General features: G+C 41.7%; 1 long non-coding RNA gene across 1 annotated transcript; it reads right to left on the bottom strand.

Moving 5' to 3' along the window:
• Window positions 1-8,186: 8,186 nt before the first annotated feature.
• LOC134284739 (uncharacterized) lies at window positions 8,187-8,860 on the bottom strand. Its single transcript, XR_009995910.1, has 2 exons — window positions 8,400-8,860; window positions 8,187-8,339 (listed from the first exon to the last, which is right to left on the bottom strand). It is a non-coding gene; the product is annotated as an uncharacterized LOC134284739 (long non-coding RNA).
• Window positions 8,861-12,397: the final 3,537 nt, after the last annotated feature.

Genomic DNA, 12,397 nt, shown 5'->3' with positions numbered 1-12,397 from the left:
CGGTCTACTTTTTTTTTTTTTTTTTTTTTTTTTTTTTTTTTTTTTTTTTTTTTTTTTTTTTTTTTTTTTTATTGAACACTTAAAAACTAAAATTACATTCTTCAGTGTTTGATTAGTTGGTTAATATGTTAGTAAATCTTCTAATTCTACTAGACATCGATTGTTTAAAGGTTTGCTGTACATGAACAATGCGAATTTGCTGAATAATTCCAAAATTTTGTTTCTTTCTGACCTACACAGTGTGTCTAATTCAGGGAACTGAAACTCGCTGAAATGCATTTGTTGCACCTTGCTCAAATTTATTTCTTGTAATTTTACGAAGCATAAATTCCAGAATGGTCTCGATATTCTGCATTCCGCGAAAATGTGGGGAAGTGTCTCTATTGTTGCGTTACAGTTTCTGCAAAAATTTGAAGATACTCTACCGTGCCTGTGAAATGATTCCATATTTGGAATTTTCTCATTGATCAATAAATAGTATATTGATCTTGATTCTGAACTCATTATCTTGGGAGTGAAAAGGTTGCGCCAAATTGTATTCCAGTTTTTGATAGCATACTTGGTAGTAATCTCCGGATTTGGTTTATTTTGAATAAAGTATTCATAAATTATCTTTGAGGAAACATTACTTCTAACTGTAGTGGGTAAGTTTCTAATTTCTTCAGCAAGAAATTTAACAAAATTTAAACTTGTGGGAATACTGTTACAATTAGTGTTAGGATGAACGAACTGATTGACTATGAAAGAATTGTCATAGTTCGACTTCATAAAAGTACTTATGATGAGAGAATTACATTTAGTTTCAGGATCGAGCAAAGACAGACCTCCGCGATATTTGGGTAAAATTAACTGATTAAAAGCCACTCTTACTCCATGACCCTGCCACAGAAATATTCCAATAAGGCTTTTCAGTTTAGCGCAAAATTTGTTACTAATTTTTATCGTTGATGCAACGTACCAGGCTTTCGATAAGGCAAAGGTGTTGATAAATATTGTTTTTTGAATAATATTCAACTTTCTTGTTTGATTTAATCTAATACACTGTGAAACACTGTTGACTACATTTGTCCAATTATCATCTGTCATCGTCCTAACGGAATTAGAAAAACAAATACCCAATATTTTCATTTTTTCTTCAAATTTAAGCCACGACACAGATGGCAACGACGCGTTACCAAAGCCAATTACTATAGCTTTTGATTTACTAACATTTAGTTTAGCCCCTGATACTAATCCAAAATTTTCTATGTGCATCTTCACAATTTCCAAGTCATTCAAATTATTGACTATCAAAGACAAATCATCCGCATACATGTTAATCAAATCCAAACTATCCGAGCAAGAATGGATAATTTTCTGCAAAAGAGGTTCTATGTATAAAACAAATAGGTGCATCGATAAAGGATCACCTTGTCTAACAGAACGTTCGATTTTCACCTCACGGGAAAGTGTACCGTTAATCAGAACTTTTGAAAAAGAAACATCTCGAACCTTCTCAAGAAAACTAACAAACCCAGCATTTAAATTCATCTTACGCAATGTGCTGTACAAAAACCTTGGCTCTACTCTATCAAACGCCTTCTCCATATCAAATGAAACTAATAAAGCTTTCCTTTTCTTGTGCTGGAGTTCAACGATGCGATCTCGGATTGAGCAGGTCGCTTCGAAAATATTTCTTCTTGGATTCGCACACTTCTGATTACTGCTAACCAAAATCGGCATCAAACTATTCAACCTTTGTTTTAAAATCCGCGATACAATTTTATAATCAAAATTTAACAATGTGATTGGACGATATCCATCAATACTGTGGACGAGATTTCCTTTTCTGATAAGCACTACCATCCCATCGCACATCTTCTTTTCAATACTGCCTTGGAGGAAACTATTGATTACAGCTGTTATCTCAGTTTTTATTATATTCCAACAATCCACATAAAATTCCTTTGGGAGTCCATCCATTCCCGGCGATTTTTTAGAAGCACTGTTCTTAATGGCACAAAATACCTCGTCTTCATCTACTTCCTGCATTAGTTCATCATTTTCCAAACATTCATTTGAAATAATTCTTTCCGGTCTAAAATCATCATTCGTCGCAACTACTTCTGATTTGAATAAACGTTCAATCTGATCAACTACATGGGTTTGTATGTTCTCTTGATTTTCCTCCGTCCTGCCATCAATAATTAGTGACTTTATACGCGTCTTCTTTTTCTTTTGATGTTTCTGCTCTAAATGGAAAATAGATAATGGTTCACCGTTAAGGTAAATCTCATTATTTCTTGACAAAAAAGCGCTAAAATCATGCTGCAATTTTAGCATCTTCCCTTTGATACGATTAATCTCTGCTATTTTAGTCGGGTCAGTAAGATAGTCATTGTAAGCTCGCTGTAATGCATAATACCAAAATTCCATGTTACTATTGAAATCGTTGTACATGTTTCTAGACTTCCATCTAAGGAAAGACACAACTTTAGGCTTCGCGTATTCCACCCACCAAACCACCCAATTTCGATAATATCGTCGCTGCGATACCCAATAACGCCATTTTTGCTTAAATTCTTCAATATTATTCGTATCTTTGAGAACTAAAGACTTGTAATTCCAAATTCCTCTGCCAAATGGTTTTCCCAGAAAAGGTAATTTTACCTTTGCAATATGAACCTTGTGATCTGTAAAAGATGTAACTTGGTACTTTGCATCAACAACGTTCAATGATAGTGCATGTGAAACGTAAATCCTGTCGATTCTCGACCCGAAACCTCCGCGAATAAAAGAATATTCCTGGTTATTCCCGAATTTTACTTCCCACGCATCTTTCAACTGTAAAGCTTGTCGCAATCGTTTCAGCATTGGACTGAAATTGTTAGTATTGCTATTACTACTATCTTTGGCTGTTTCAACACAATTGAAATCGCCTCCCAAGATCAAAAATTCATTCGAACCTCTTAGGTAATATGGAACAATTTCATTGAAAAAATATTCTCTATTTGACCGGTTGTTTGAACCAGATGGGGCATAAATGTTACAAATGACGACGTTGTTATTTAATTTGATCTTTATCACTCTGGAATCGATGCTACGTTCAATGTCTGTACATTGGAAATGAGCCTTATAAGCTATAGCAGTTCCCCGTTTTTCATGATTGATATTATATACAATTTCAAAACCGTACAGATCGATGTTTTCACTTTCTACCTCTTGGAACAAAACTACATCTAATTCCATCCGGTTAACGAATGTCTTCAACGAATTAAGCTTGTTTTTGTTTGAAATGTTGTTTACGTTGATCGTGGCAACGTAGTATGATATAATTTGATTATTTGAAGGGTTAGTGGTGTTAGTGTTCATGCTTTCTTACTCCTTTGTGTTCGGGTTTTTATCTTTTCTGCTTTTGATGAATCCGATGCCAATGAGCAGTCGCTACGGTATGGCGATTTATCGTCGTCTTCGGACATCAATACATCAAACTGGTTGATGTTGGTGTTGCCAGACGTACCTTCGTTTGCGTTAACCACTTCATCACTACCACCGATGATGTTGGAAACACGAGCTGTTTTGTTGGGAATCGTGAAATCTTCTTCTGGTTTTCCTTGAGGAACGTTTTCAGCCAAGGGTGTGGATTGCTGTTCAGTGGTAGTGATGGTCGGTCGTTGAGTCCATTTCTTGTTTAAGGCGTTGAGGTTAACCATGTTCGGTCCAACCCAGTCATCTGATGCGGCTCGTTTCTTTTGAGCCTGACCTTGTCCCTGGAGTACATCCGCATACCCTGACGCACCTCTCTGAAGACGAGTATTGACGCTTCGCTGACCACTGATGATTTGCACCGCTTCTGCACATTTTGCACCGTAGTGCACCTGTCGACCACAATGTCTACACGTGATTTGCTGGTTTTTGTACGTGACGAGAGTTGAATGACCAGCCATGAAAATGTAGGATGGAATCGAGGTGACCAACCTAATCCGCAACTTTCTGACTCCACTCGGAATTCCTTTCAACTGCTCTGGTGCCTCCCAAACTTCACTCTTAATCGACAGTACCTCTCCGTATTTCGTCATTTCGCTTTTTATGTATTCGTTATCCATCTGTGGGGGCAGATCATGTAATCTGACCACCGTAGCACCATCATCCATGAGGAGAGGAGCAACGGCCTTGACATTATCGTACACCACCTCGTGTTTCCTGTCATGATTCTCAACGATTTCTAGTGCGTACTCCAGACTATCACACTCGACATATGTTACTCCACGCGATCCGTTGAATTGAAACGACTTCACTCGTTGCGATGGGATCTTGATCTTGTTAAAAATTAAATCCGTGATTACCTCGACCTTGGGTTTCTTGGTGGCCTCCGAAAAGTTGACCATGAACGTGTTGATGCGGGATGTCTGTCCTGTGGCTGCCATGTTTGATAGCTTGTTTGTTTGTGTTGTGGTTATATATACGACCCTCTAACGAAGGCGACACTACTAAACTTCACTACCTGCGGAGCTTTTCAAAATAACGTCTGTACGCATCAAAAGCCAAAACGAAACTGACAAGAAAATCTTTAAATTATGTGTGTAATATTCATTACCGTGTAATTTGTTCCGAGTAAATTGCCTTTTATGTAAATAATATTTAGTGTGTTACACCGATCTGACAGTAAAGGCACAGACAAACAGACGTAACACCTTGAACGATTTTCATGGAAATCCATCGCCCAGCTCACACTACCATCACCTGGTGGAAAAGTTGCACGAATCACTGTGTTGTGCCATATCGTCAACAGAAGGCGCTTGTGTGAAACGTCAAACGCATACAAAAACGATGCGCGCGCCTCTGGTTGTGAAAGCCACAACTATGAAAATTTAAAATGATCGTTAAAAGTGTGGTCGATGGAAATTTCGCAAATGTTACGTCTGTTTGTCTGTGGTAAAGGACTAAACATAAATTACGCAATTGAGTACCGGGGATTGTTTACAATCTGCGAACTTGACTGAGGAAAAAATCGCGACCATGACGCCGCTGGCTCCACCATACAGAAAATGTTGTTACAAATAAAAAAAAATCTAATAATAAATGGCCCGCGTTGGGTGCCAAAATACGGACAAACAATGATGGAACCCTATAAATGCTCTATTTTATTTTTCATTACGAAAAATAAATAGAACATTTCAAATGCACATTAAAATATAACCACACGAATTCATATTTACAACACAAAACATAAAAGTGGCCAGTTATCCTCAAAGGAATAACAATTTACGATCACAGGATGACGAGGTTACATTTATTGGTTTTGGTCCATCAGTCAATCCTGGAACAGTGTTTTGTTTGGCTGATTCCATTTTTGTTAACAGTATTTATTCTGTTTTCATAGCTTATTTGTGTCTAGGAAAACTAATCCTAATTGGCCATCACGAATCGGGTTTTAATGCAAGACGGCTGCATTTTGATGTCCGTGCTAGGAACGGTTTGCCTGTCTTGCAGTCATTTATCGCTCGAAATAACCTGCAAGTATGCAACCGCTTTGGTTGCTAGGGCTATTTTCCTCCTGAGTAATAGAAGAACCCTATAAATGCACATTAAAATAAGTAGAATATTCACAAGCTAAAATCGAACATGTAACAAAAAAATAAACTGGTAACAATGTTTAAATCAATCCCGACAGAAATCCCTGACGGAATCCCGGGAGGATTCCATACCGGAGATCTGGTATAAATATCTGAAATCCCTGAAAGAGTCACAGGAGAAACCCCGAAAGGAATTAGTTGAAGGGAATCCCTGAAAAAAAAAAAACAGAAAGAATTTTTCAAGAAATACCAGCCGAAATCCCCGCACTTATATCTAAAGGAACGCCCATTAAATTCTCTGAAAGTATCTTGGCAGAAATGTTATAGATAATACCAGTAGGAATCCGTGAAGTAATCCCTGCAGGAATCAATGTTATTATTTCACCAGTTATATACCGACAGACGACGAAATTTGGAATGGCGCTTACGTCACTTTGCAGAATTACGGCAGCGAAGCAATGCCGACGAATTCATGAAATAATCCTTTCAAGATTTTCTAAAGCAATCCCGGCAGAAATCCCTGAAGTAATTCCTGAAAGAATCGCGTTGCGAATATCGGATACCTTAGTTAGAGAAACCATGACATGAATGCCGGCTGAAAGCTGAGCAGGAATCCCTGATAGAATCATAGAAGAAATCTGAGAAGGAATCACCAAAGAAATCCAAAAAAAAAAACAAACTCGGGAAGAACTCTTGAAGGATTCACTAGAAGTTCCGACACGAATATCTAAAATATCCAGGATTGCCTGAAAAAATCTCGGCAGAAATCTATATTATCTTCTTCTTCTTCTTCTTCTTTATGGCTCGACGTTCGCACTGGAACTTGGCCTGCCTCTCTTCAACTTAGTGTTCTTTGAGCATTTCCACAGTTATTAATTGAAGGGCTTTCTTTGCCTGCCATTGCATGAATTTGTACATTGTGAGGCAAGGACAATGATACACTATGCCCAGGGAGTCGAGAAAATTTTCCCGACCGGAACGGGAATTGAACCCGCCGTCTCCGGATTGGCGATCCATAGCCTTAACCACTAGGCTAACTGGAGACCCCTATCTATATTATCTATATTATCTATATATCTTTTCGGGTGGAATCCCTTAAGGGATCAGAGCAGGCCGAATAGAATACATAAAACAATCCTTTTAGCCGAGGTGAACCAGCCAAAAACTAAAAGTTAAGAGGCTAAAGCTAAAGCTAATATAAATATTATTAATCCTTTAAGGATTTTCTGAAACAAAAATCCCTGAAGAAATCTCAAGAGCAATCGCTACGGCTACAGGAATTCCGAAAGGAGCATCTGGAGGAATCCGGGAAAGATTCTCTAGAGCAATGCCCAAGGGAATACTTAAAGAAATTCCGGAAAGAATTCCTGAAGGTATCTCGGGAAAATCTCAACTTCAGTGAATCAAAATTCTTCCATCGCGCAATAATAATGACAATGTCGCAACCTGCATTTGTTGCGACAATCTACCCGATGCGACATAGGTTTGTCCTAACTTGAACAGAATAGGACAAAGATCGTACACCCCACGAGCTTAGTGATTTTAAGCCTTGCATTGCGATTTTTGAGAAGGAACTTCGAGTCGGTAAACACCGCAACGCTGCTGAATACTTGCCATCAAACAGATTCGATTTTGGGTCAATAATAATCGATTATTCACTAGTTGAAAAGTACGCAACAAATTTAGCTTCTGTTTTATCCCAACTAAAAAAATCGGGATTATGTCATTATCTGCTACCACCTGGGATAAGAAGTAATCGCCGCGCCTCCTTTGTTGCTTGTTTTGTGTCTCTTTTGTCCGACAATTTTCTTCACTGCTCATCTTATCTCATTTCTTCACCTTATTCTACTCTTTAGTTTACCATCTTCCCAGCCCTCTATCCTAACCGTCTTCCCAACTCTTATTCCTAACCCTACTCTCTTCCTTGCCGTCCATCCTATCCTCTACCCTACCTTCTACCGTACTCTATACCCTACCCTTCACCCTACATTCTACACAATCCATCCTACCGTCTACCCTTACTCTCTACCCTACTATCTACCCAAGCTCTATGGTAACCCCCTATAGTTACCATACCCTCCACTCAAACCTTCTACTCTACCGTCTACCATGCCCTCTACCCCAATTCTCTACCCTACCCTCTATCCTAACCCTCAACCGTCATATTGGATTACAAAATGGCGTCGAATGTAGATTTCTGACTTCTACTCATCGAGCCTGTAAGTATCGGGTCAGCCAATCGGGAGCGTCTTAGAGACTCCCCGACTCAACTGCCTCAGGGTCGGCACGCCTACCCTTAATTTACCGCGGGACAGGGAAATTTCGCACTAGACCCAGGAAAACCACAAGCACTACACTTTTCGAAAAACTCCCACTTTATTCTGTCTTTCTTAACTGTTTATTCTGACGCAAGTTTGGCCTACTCCTTATCCTGCACTTCTTCCCACTTTCTTATGCGCTAATCTGACCTTTTTCTCTTCGTCGGGGCCCCTCTGCTCCTCACCAACCACCTGACCACGCTTCCTCGCAGCCTGGTAACGGCCGCCGATGTTCTTCGTTGGTTCTTCACGGCATCCGCCACGTCTGGCCACTTTCTGCTTCTGCGACGGCTCTAGGGGTTCTCACTGCAGCTTCCTGGGACCTTCCCACGCATCCTAGGCTACCGATATTGGCGGATCGGTCTTCGGCCAACAACGATGCCGGAATTCACCCGGAATGGGGCACTAGGACAGCGTAGGGGCGGTAATAGAAATGTGGTGGTTTCTATACCAAAACGGCGGGGTCCTGATGTGAATGGAATGGTCAAACCACGGTAATAGAAAAATAGTGGTCCATGGCCGTTACCTGATGTCCACTTTCCGCTCACTTCTTCCTCCTCTCTTTCCACTCTTTCCACTATAACTTCTGTCTTACTAAATTTGCTCACAGCTTTAAACTTTACTTCGAACTAATCTCTGGGACTGTCTTTAGGCAATTGAGCGAGTGGAATTTCAGTATTGGCCTTCAAGGTTCTTGACCTGAGCCATCGGTCATTACCCTTTCATTCGGGTTTGTTGCAATGGCCCCTATTTCGCCCTCCTAATGGCCGCCTGAATGGGCCGCTCGAAGACCTCTGGTGGTGGGTTTCTAAAGCTGGTAGGTGGTGGTAGCCAGGGTGGTTTCGCCTACTAGTGCCCTACTCGTATGCCAGGTGGGTCAGCTAGGGAAAAACCTGAATATCCAACACAAAATCTACCTGTCCTTAACACATTTCCGCACATACAAATACAAAATCCCTTCAACACAACCAATCAACAAACCAAACACTTACAAGCCCGATCGATAGATATCCATATGGCATGATAGCATATCTCAAACCGTGGCCGCGGTGCTCTCACGTGCGTGTGATGCGACCATGCCTAGGCGAGTCCACCCTAGAAATGAGAGGCCACCGGCTTACTGGTGGACCGACGCAATTGCGGACCTGCGCCGCGCCTGCCTACGGGCTAGGCGCGGATGCAGCGAGCACGATCAGAGGAAGAGCGAAACGAACGGCGGGTGGTGTTCGCCGCCGCAAAAGCCGCGCTCAAGACCGAGATAAGAGCAAGCAAAAAGGCTTGCTTTGAGGGTCTCTGTCAGAGTGCCAACGCGAACCCGTGTGGTGACGCCTACAGGATCGTTATGGCCAAGACGAGGGGTGTGATGGCTCCTACAGAGCAATCTCCAGAGATGTTGGAGGGGATCATTGGAGGACTTTTTCCGCGTCATGATCCTAGTCCTTGGCCTCCTTTCGTAGGACAGCCGGGGGCTGAGGCTGGCGATGAGGAGAGGGGCACCGATGTGGAACTTGCGGGGATAGCTAAGTCCCTTAGCGTAGGTAAGGCCCCAGGTCCGGATGGAGTTCCGAACCTGGCCTTAAAAGTAGCTATTGCAGAGGCTCCCGAGATGTTCAGGTCTGCTATGCAGAAATGCCTGGACGAGGGAGTTTTCCCAGAAGCTTGGAAGAGGCAGAGCCTGATATTTACTATTGCCAAAGGCGGGTAAACCACCCGGAGACCCGTCGGCATATATGTAGACCAACATGCTTGATTGACACGAAAAGATCATCCTCAATAGAATGTTGAGGTTCACCGAGAGCGAAAATGGTCTTTCGAGCAACCAGTACGGCTTCCGGAAGGGGAGGTCCACCGTAGACGCTATCTTGTCGGTTACAAAAACCGCCGAGAAAGCACTCGAGCCTAAGAGGAGGGGAATTCGCTTCTGCGCGGTACACTGAAATAAATTTTGTTGTGGAAACTACCGATTTCATAGTAAAATTACTAACCGTACCTATGATTCTCAACCGACAGGAATTTCCAGTTAATTCCACTAAAATACTGTCAACTTAACTAGCAGTGCAGTTAACATTACCAAAAATAATCTTAATTTAACAACTGAGCATTGTATTTTTAACCATACTGTGTTGTAAAATGCTTGTCCAGGAAAAATCACAATGTTTTGTTATTAAGGCGACTACCCTTTTAGTTGAGTTTACTACAATGCATTGTAATTTCAAGCATATTTCAGTTACCTTAACAGATTTTGTTGTCGGTTGAGAATCATAGGTACGGTTATTAATTTTACTATGGAATCGGTAGTTTCCACAACAAAATTTATTTCAGTGTAGTGACTCTGGATGTAAGGAATGCATTTAATAGCGCCAGCTGGGCTGCTATTGCCGATGCGCTCTTGCGTCTGGGGATACCGGAGTACCTGTACAAGATTCTCGGAAGTTACTTTCAGAATCGTGTACCAGTCTACGACACGGAGGTGGGTCGGAAGTGCTTTCACATAACCTCAGGAGTCCCGCAGGGTTCCATCCTGGGTCCGGTGTTATGGAATGTCATGTACGACGAGGTGTTGAGGTTAAAGTACCCAGTGGGAGTGGAGATTGTCGGTTTTGCCGACGACATTACGCTCGAAGTCTACGGTGAAACGATCGAGGAGGTGAAGTTGACTACTGACCACTCGATCAAGGTTGTGGAGGCGTGGATGCGGACCAGGAAACTGGAGCTGGCTCACCACAAGACTGAGGTGACGGTTGTTAACAACCGGAAGTCGGAGTAGCAGGCGGTGATCAGTGTAGACGAGTGCACTATCCTGTCAAAGCGCTCCGTCAAACACTTGGGCGTGATGATCGATGATAAGCTTACCTTCGGTAGCCACGTCGATTATGCCTGTAAAAGAGCCTCCACAGCTATTGCGGCACTGTCCCGGATGATGTCCAATAGCTCTGCGGTGTACGCCAGTAAGCGCAAGCTTCTGGCTAGCACAGACGAACAGACGTAACTCTTAGAGGATATTCATTAAAAACTTTTGCCTGGTGTCTTTTTTATGAGCACACTGCCACCTGTTGATAGAACCGCGCGAGACACTGTCGGCCATGATGGATTTCAGTTTGACGTTTGTCTAACACCACAGAGAACAGACGAACATGCTCGAACAAAATTGCTTGAAAATCCTGTGTAAAGAAAAAACAAGTTCAGTAGCGACATCGACGGTGACTTTCCCACTCAAAAATTTGTTTCGACACCATGATGGCGCTTTCTGAAGGAATATTTCACTAGCGCACCATTAAATTTTCCTACTCAGATTCTGAGCTTTATTTGCTTAAATAACAAGATGTTTATGATTATTTCACTAATCCAGCAACAAAATTTGAGCAACCCATTGATAGTTAGTTTAATTATTTTCAATAAGAAACAAGTTGAACAAGAATTCAATTATTGTTTTCCAAGTAAAACCCAAGGGGTTGGCCACTCGGCACATTGTGCCCGGCACACATGTCGGCACATCTCGGCACACATGCCGGCACATCTCGGCACACATGGGCACAACAATCAAATCCAACTTTACTCTACAGTAAACGTTCGGTCGGTGCAAACGGTTTAACTGCAATGCTTTTTAACTGCAAGTCCGGTAAGTGCAACAAATTTGCAGTTATCGCACCGCCAAACGTCAAAATGGTGCGCCATGTTAGCCCAAATGAACAGTCGGATCACGTTCACGGTTATTTTTTGTCGTTTGACAACTTGTTGACATCTGTCAGTCGTTGCAGTTACCGAATTTCGTTCGCTAAGTGAAACGTAAACATGTTGCAGTTATCGAACGTCTACTGTATATGGAATCAACCTGGCAACATACTCACGATTTAAAAAATCCGTTTATATACATTTTTAATAAGTGTGCTGGGTGGGATTTTGTTTGTAAACATCAATCAGATTAACAACAATCGTCAAAAATATGCAGGGTTCTTCATTAGCGCAAAAACATTCAAAGAAAAAACCCCACTGGGCACATGCGGCACACCTTCGGCACGTCCGGCACACCTTCGGCACGTCCGGCACACACTGAAAAATATCCGGCACAGTTTTGGCACACATTGGCACACGCTCAAAAATAATGGCACAAACGAAGTGTGCTGAATGTCCAACCCCTTGGTAAAATCACACATTCTCTTGGTGGAACTATACTAGGGTGCACACTTGGTGCACTAGCGCCAAAAAGTAAAACAACGGCAAATTTGTACCCCGATTCGAAATTTGACAGCGCCGCGTAATGGCCACATTCCCAGTTATTTCAAAACAACCGTTGCATTGCTTTACACAATAGCACTACATGGGCTTGGACGTCTGTTCTCTGTGCTAACACCACAGAGAACAGACGAACATGCTCGAACAAAATTGCTTGAAAATCTTGTGTAAAGAAAAAACAAGCTCAGTAGCGACATCGACGGTGACTTCCCCACTCAAAAACTTGTTTCGACACCATGATGGCGTTTTCTGAAGAAATATTTCACTAGCGCACCTTTAAATTTTCCTACT

This window comes from Aedes albopictus, unplaced genomic scaffold (genome assembly GCF_035046485.1).
Source record: "Aedes albopictus strain Foshan unplaced genomic scaffold, AalbF5 HiC_scaffold_66, whole genome shotgun sequence".
In the NCBI taxonomy this organism is placed as follows: Eukaryota; Metazoa; Arthropoda; class Insecta; order Diptera; family Culicidae; genus Aedes; species Aedes albopictus.
Note: the sequence above shows the minus strand (reverse complement) of the source record. Positions and strands in the feature narration are given on the sequence as shown.